Source organism: Coturnix japonica, chromosome 6 (genome assembly GCF_001577835.2).
Source record: "Coturnix japonica isolate 7356 chromosome 6, Coturnix japonica 2.1, whole genome shotgun sequence".
NCBI lineage: Eukaryota > Metazoa > Chordata > Aves > Galliformes > Phasianidae > Coturnix > Coturnix japonica.
This window is the reverse complement of record NC_029521.1, coordinates 4,088,263-4,095,561: the sequence shown is the minus strand read 5'-3', so window position 1 is coordinate 4,095,561 and position 7,299 is coordinate 4,088,263. Positions and strand designations below refer to the sequence as shown.

Here is a 7,299-nt window from a genome sequence, read left to right as displayed (position 1 = left end):
CAACTGCACACATGTGCTGGGGTCTTGCTGGCACTGTGAGCCAGCATTTGGCTCCAGTTTGAATGATGTCTCTTGGATGAATTGGTGACCTGTAGAGCATGCAACAGATAGATACAGTTTTGCAGTCAATACTTTTTATCTACCATGGCAAGTGCTTTTCCAACCTAAGTCAATATGGGACTGTCAGCATTCTGTGTATGTTTACTTTGATGCTGAATACAGCTGTCTTGGGAAAAAATATGTGCGTGACAATCGATTCTCTGGGCCATCTCTTTAAACAACTATGCAGAAATAGAAGAAAAAACTTCTGAGAACACTGAATATGTGAGATGTGCTAATGTACTCTGATGGTGCTGGGATGGGAGTAGAGCCCTGAGTGCTTTTCCCTTAGCCGTTTATGACACCACACCATCCATGTAGGATGTAGCATCTGTTAGACAGGGGAATTCAGTCCTGTTGGACCAAGGAAGTCATCATGGCCCAGGATGCTGGGCTGTAGTCCTGAAACTTCAGTGTTCAACAGCACAGGAACAACCTGCTGGTAGCTCAAATGTCGCAAGCTGTATAGAGAGGGGGAAAGAAAATATTCTTCTGGCAGTTACCTCTGACTTGCTAGGGTGTGGAGATTGCCTCTAATGCCAAGACGCCTTTTTAATATTAACTTTTCTTTAAGTAATGTTATCTAATGATGAGTTTACTACCATTTTATAGCATGAGCTTCCTAACCATGATGTAAATTTGTATTCTTGCTCCTGGGGCTATAAAACATTTTCATTGAGTTTTGTTCTGATCAAGTGCAAAATATGGGTTTATTTTACGTATATAACATAGATGTGTGTTCAGGGGCAGAATGACTGTTATCTTCTTAAACACTCCCTTCTCCCTCAAGTTTATTAGCTAATTATCACCTTGTTGTTGAGGTCATCCTTTGTTCCTTGTGAGCCTGACTTCAGATAAAGCCACTGACACTATCTCCTTTGAGCTGTATTTGTTTAAGTAATTACTCTGTTGTGAACTCTGTACTTCACGACCAGAAGTGAAATTTTACCCTTAACCTTTTGTTTAGCGCTTCTTTCTGTAGACGCTTTACACATACACCTGGAGAAGAATGTGTTCCAGTAAATCATATACAATTAAATACATTACTTATAGCTGTAATTGTTAAATAAGAATAAGCCTGGTAATACAGACATTCCTGAAATATTTTCTCCAGTTTACTTGAACTGCACTCTTGTATGTATTATATTATGTTAAATAGTAAAATATCGTTATATTATATATAGTAGGTATTATATAATAGGTATATCCTGTTCTTTCTACAGCTCTCCCATTGTATGGTTGTCTCTGATGCTAAGTGCTGTGTTTTGTTGTTGCTGTGCACAGTTTTCAGCCCACACTCTCAGGGTGATGGTTAACATAAGGGATCACAAACATGAAAGATTTAGTGATATCTGAGTACAGCATTTGGAGTTTGGAATCCTTAGTTTTGTTCCCATCTGTATTTATTTCGTGCTCTTTTCCTTTGTTTGGAGTGCAATTGTCACTGACATTAGTTGTCAATTTTCAATGGAGACAGACGCCGAGTCCAAGTACTTGTAATGCATCTCCTTTGCCGAAGTCCAGCCTGCAAACAATCAAAGTGACAAAAGCTGAGTGTCTGCCTGTGAGTTTCATTTTGTAGTGAGCAGAATTTACAAAGAAGGTGGATGGAAATTTGTCATTGCGGAGCTTTGCTCCAGCAGGAACAGAATTGTTCCTCAGTTCTCATTCCAGCTAGTGTTTTCAGCAGAAAAGTAACTGTCTGTCTCACTTACCTGAACAATAACTCCCAGAATAGATTCTGCTGGCCCTTTTTAGGAATTGTAAGTTTTATAGGCTTTGAATAGGTAATTTTTCCTTCCATTTGCACTCAGTAGAGCAGAAAATGCTGTAAAGCCATTGAATTAATAGGTTATATAACAGCCTTGCTGTGCCTCTTAAGCTGTTCTCATCCATGGTCATTGAGCATTGCCCACTTTTTGACTTCTGTACCCATGGTTACATGGCTTGATTTCAAGATCTTTTAACATGGAACCCTTAACTGGTATGATTAAAGATGATCTTGAGGGATAATTCTGATTTTTTGAGGGCTTTTTTTTTCTCAGTCCCAAACTACAAGCATCTGTATTATAATAAGTATTTAGTGAGGAGATAAGGGCAAATGAGATTATGCACAGTGGCATTAAGTGAGCAGTAGATTTTTGAAGCAGCAAATCTATGACCAGTGTTGTAAGATAGGAACAGAAGATGTCTTTGACTCTGAGCTGGAAGACAAAATGACAGCTGGAGCTGAACTGTAGGTCAGTCAGTTCCCCAGGCTATAAGCCCACCTACCAGAGAAGGTTTTTCCACTTTTCAGCTGTTTTCTTATTGCACTGTAGAGCTATGGAAATAGTGCAGTGTAACTAATGTGAAGACCTGTAGCCAAGCATCGTTATCAATATAAGCTGATGTTGTCAGATAAGTCTGTGAGAAATAGCGTGTTTTGGCACATTTGAGGAGGTAGATAGGCATGAAATTCAACAAAATTCCACAAAGAAGGACCTTTAGAATAATGGAAAAAATATTTTAACCTTTCTCTTCAAACAGGGACATTCTGTGCTTAGTATTATCAAAAGCTGGGGACACCTTGTTTATCGAATCGGTTATCACACAGGCAATTTCAGTATCCAAGGAGTAAACCAGCTTGTAAGGAATGTCTAACATCTGATATATCTGATGCATCTCCAGTGGTACTTCGCCCTTTATTGTAGTGTGTCTTTATTGGCTATTTTAAACATTGCTGTGATGGTCTGGCACTGTTGATCAACAGTCACTGTTGGTGACTTTGAGAATGTGTTATTAGTTTTAACTGAACACAAACTTCGTTTAATGAGAGGCCTTGCTTGGCTGCTTTTTCTTAGTTGAAATCTCACTATTTAAGTACCTGCTTCTCCATTAACAGTCCTAGCAGCATGGTGGATGTGACTAGTTGTTAATGGAGAATGGTGTGAAGTTCAGTGTCTTCTGACTGTGTTAGGGAATGCTGTTGCATTAGGTAAGTGATATGTGCTTATTGTATTGGGGGATAAATTTGCTATTTTGTCTGATATTACTGTGACTTGCAAGTTAAATATCACATTGAAAATTACAGTGTTGGGCAAAATGCTGTTGTATCCACCAACATGGGGAATGTTTTAAGGAATAATGGTGGATGGGGGACAGAGCACATTGAGACAAATGTGCCCCTTGAGACCTTTTTCTGTTCTGTCTCTGCTTAAACAGTACTTGGTTGGTAGGAAAACAGACTTTTACAGTTCACTCAAATTGGAGGAAGAGAATCTGGGAGTAAATGCTTGTGTATGGTTGAGACACTTTTCAGATTTCTCCTCTTAAATCAGCTTCAAGGTTATGTGTCCTATGTCATATCCCATATTATATATATATCATACATACATATCATACACAGAACTGTAAAATAAATCTGCCCTTTGTTTTGGCTATTAGGATATAAGCAACTGTACAGAATTTCAGATAGGTACTTGCTTAACTGCTGGCACAGCACAATGATATGGAACTTTCTCATTTAAATTTGGTTATTTTCAAGTTCTTCTGTACTGTTCTGCAGTTCTGATAGATGCTTTTTCATATTACACATTGCATTATAGATAGGCTGTAACGGTGCAAACCACTGCCACACATTGATACCTTCTTCTTCAGCCTTGCCATTTCCTCTTTCTGAGTGATATGAAATAGTTCATTTATTTAGGTTTTTGTTTCTAGGATAACTACTGGGAGCTCAGCTAGCCATGTGTCTCAGTGCTGAAAAGAGGATGTGCTTTCTTATGATGTATGTCTGTATTTGAATTCTTTACTTAAACAGAAGGTTTATTCACAGTAAATGTGCATTTCTTGCATTTGTTTCTTTGGAGTCTGAGTAGTATCCATTCTGTTTCCATTTTTCATTACATTCTTATTCATTAGAGAAATATATATTGTATAGGGTCGGTTATCATGATGCTTTTACAATGCAATCTGATTCCTAATCCTATGGCTGAGATTGTTCTGGATAATTTGTATCTGCACAAGTAACGCTTCAGTATATGGAAAGTTTCACTAGAGAGGTACTAGGTCTGTTGCTTTCCGTGTAAAAATGTCTCTTAGCTTGTCTGACCGCACCAATTGTGACAAAAACTGTCTTGGGAAAACGATCCTGAGAGAAAATGTTGAAACAAGCCAATTCCACCCCCTTCCTCCTGCAGAGTTTTAGAGGGTAGAATTGGTAGTGACTGTTGAAATCTACCAGAAGATCAGTCGCTTTTAATTTTGGCAGCAATGGATATGAGATACTGTGGAATAAACAGTGTTTCCAGGTTCTCTGTAGGTGTTTGTAGATAGCAAGATAGACATGACCCAGAGATTTGGGTGTAAATGGCTTCAAAATATTTGTATTATAGACCTTCTATTCTCTTTTCTGTAACTTTCTGTAAGAACTATGAAACAAAAAGCACTCAACTACCTTGCTGCGTCCTTTTGTTTTTATCTCGTTTTAATATGAGAGGACACTGATAAGACTTGAGGGAAAGGGGCTGCGGAAGCATGGCTGACTAAGCATCTTTAATAAATTGGCTTTTGGGAACTGAGGAGGAGGGCTCGGACATCGTGGATTAATATAATTCTAATGGGTTGAAGGTCAGATACTGTATATGGCAGTAATTAAAATATTATGTTACAATATGGAGAATGGCAATCTGTTTTTCTAATCAATAAACAGCTGAAGGAGCTGCAAGTTACAATTCCCCAATCACATGTATGGGGCTATTACACTGCAACTGTATAGTTAATCAATTTACTAACATCTGTGAGATGTCTCTTCTGTCAGATGCGAGGTTTTCTTTGTTGGATGAATTCCTGTGTAGGACTGAATGCTGGTAAACTTCAGCAAGGCTTTGAAAAGTACTGCTCTATTTTCTGTTCTCACTGGCTGGAAATTTAAGTCCAACAATTGTGCAGTATTTTCAAGACCCGTGTTCTATTGGAGGGGTCTAGATTTGTCCTTGGGAGCCACATGCAAAACACAAAAGAGGAGATGGAATCATCCTGTACACTTAAGTTTTTAATTATTTTTTTTTTTTCCTCTTTATCTAAGGTACAGCCAAACAAAAATGTCAGTTGCACCATTAGGTGTCACTTGGGAAGATACACTGCTGAGGAGATTCACTTTGCCCTCAAACACACCAAAGGAAAATCTTCCATAGATTCATTTATTGAGATATCTACACTGCAGTGGCTGCCTTGTTCAAAGAGACTTTTATATTCTCTCATTGAATTATCTGAAGCCAATCAAGATATTTCATGGTAAGAAGTCAGTTCTTGTGGTATGGCTGCTGGCTGGCAGAAAGCCTATTAAAGTCAAAGAGCGTGAAAATTGGATAGAGATATCTGTCAAGGATGTTGGTAGCTCTGCTTCCTACAAAAACTGGAATACATAATGGATTTAGAACAGGGTATATAATGGATCTAAAACAGGAAGAAAAAAAAGGATAAAATACGTGGGAAATCAGAGAGGAATTAAATCAAAAAGTAAAAAATAATCAGTGTTTACAGAAAAAAGAAGTTACCTTAAATCTTTGTGGCTTAAACTGCTTTGCAAGTGTTGAAATTATCAGTTTTTTTTGAGTATTTTCAGTGAGCAGCTGTTCTGCACCTTTGGAGACAAAATATATGTTGTGTTCCAGCCCATTTGCAGAAGTGGGGCTTAACCCCCTCCATAGAAAACTCCTATTGTGAGGCAAGAGGGAGCCTGAACCACAGCAGACTTTACCTCTCGTCACTGACGTGTGCTTTGGCAATATGGGTAGTTGCTCTAGTGACTATTGACTTAACAATGAGGAAATATTTCAACAGAAAATATCACCAGATTGAAACGTTGAGGCTTGGGAAATAGATTTTTATAAACAAAACAGAATACTAAGGTTTTTTAGATCACTTTGCAATTAGCTCAGCAGCATATCATCTTTGTGCTTTCTTAGTTTTGATTTCATATGGCCTTATGAGAACATTTTGTGTTCAGTTTTTAATTAAATTAGCAAATAAATGATATTTATTTTTGAAACAGGCTTGACAGCAGTAAGCTATCAGTGAAAAATCTGGACATAAAGTAAGGGCAGCAGCACTGTGACTCTAGAGATAACTGAGCTGGTATCAAAACCCTTTCTTACAGTCTGGGTACTCTGGGTGAAGCTGAAAACCAAATCACAGTGATAAAAACCGTATCTCAGGTCATATCTGCTTTTTAAGAAGTGGATGCCTTTTCTGCGTTGATGGACTTGGATTGAAATATGTCTCCTGATATCATCTGAACAGTATTTATCCTGTTTCTTTCACCTTCTCCCCTATTTGGTAGGGTGGAGTAGAGGGAATTTTGTAGTTGTCAAAAACTACTTCCCTCCAAGTAATTTCTGTCTGGAAGAATGTGGAAGCTGTAGTTTATTCCTTCAAACTTTGCCACTTCAGAAAATCATTAGGACTGATCCTGGAAAGGACTAAAAGCGTAAACTTTCATCTCCTTACAATTCTAAGTATATTCAGGCTTAGTCTTCAGTCTCTCCTTGGTTTTGTCCTTACCTTATCTTTGTGGACTGTTGTTGAGCGCTCCCTGAGGCATCACCATGCTGAGGGAAAAGATGCTAGTGGGAGAAGAAAGCTCACCTTGCTTACCATCTGCTGTCTCTTCACCAGTAGGGAGAGTGGCAGAGCTTTATTTTGTTCATTTTGTTTGATGTATGTGTACCATGCTTTCCTGAGTTCTTCCACATTGCAAAGTCATTGTGCTTTTTCTTTGGATTACTGTGTGTATGTACCGGTTAAGCAAGGTCAGTTTCAAGAGGCAGAAGTGAAATCTGTCAGAGGCAATATTTATGAATGGACTTTCACTCTGCTGTAATTGAAATTAATGTTGAGTCATCCTTTCCGGTAACTTCACCAGCAGACAAATTTGAGTTGACAGAGGGATATAAGGTCTGAATGTCAGCTCTCCAAGAGATAGCATAAAATGTAGGCAGGGCTGTAAATCATTTCTTGAAATGATGATGTGAATGCTAATTGATCTAGAGACACTTCTTGAAGTCATGTAGCAAAAGCACACATTCACTGTTATTCAGAACTCCTATTTGCAGAGAGTGAGGCAAAGAAGAGCAAGTGGAAAAGTTCTGGATGTTTTCATGCTGTTAATGCGTACTCACCATGGAAGCACAGTGGCTGTGTTACCTGCTTAAAACC

General features: G+C 38.3%; 1 long non-coding RNA gene across 1 annotated transcript; it reads right to left on the bottom strand.

The window, feature by feature from the left end:
- Positions 1–1,480: 1,480 nt before the first annotated feature.
- Positions 1,481–5,799, bottom strand: LOC107315601. Its single transcript, XR_001555977.2, has 2 exons — positions 5,640–5,799; positions 1,481–1,624 (listed from the first exon to the last, which is right to left on the bottom strand). It is a non-coding gene; the product is annotated as an uncharacterized LOC107315601 (long non-coding RNA).
- Between the last annotated feature and the right edge of the window lie 1,500 nt (positions 5,800–7,299).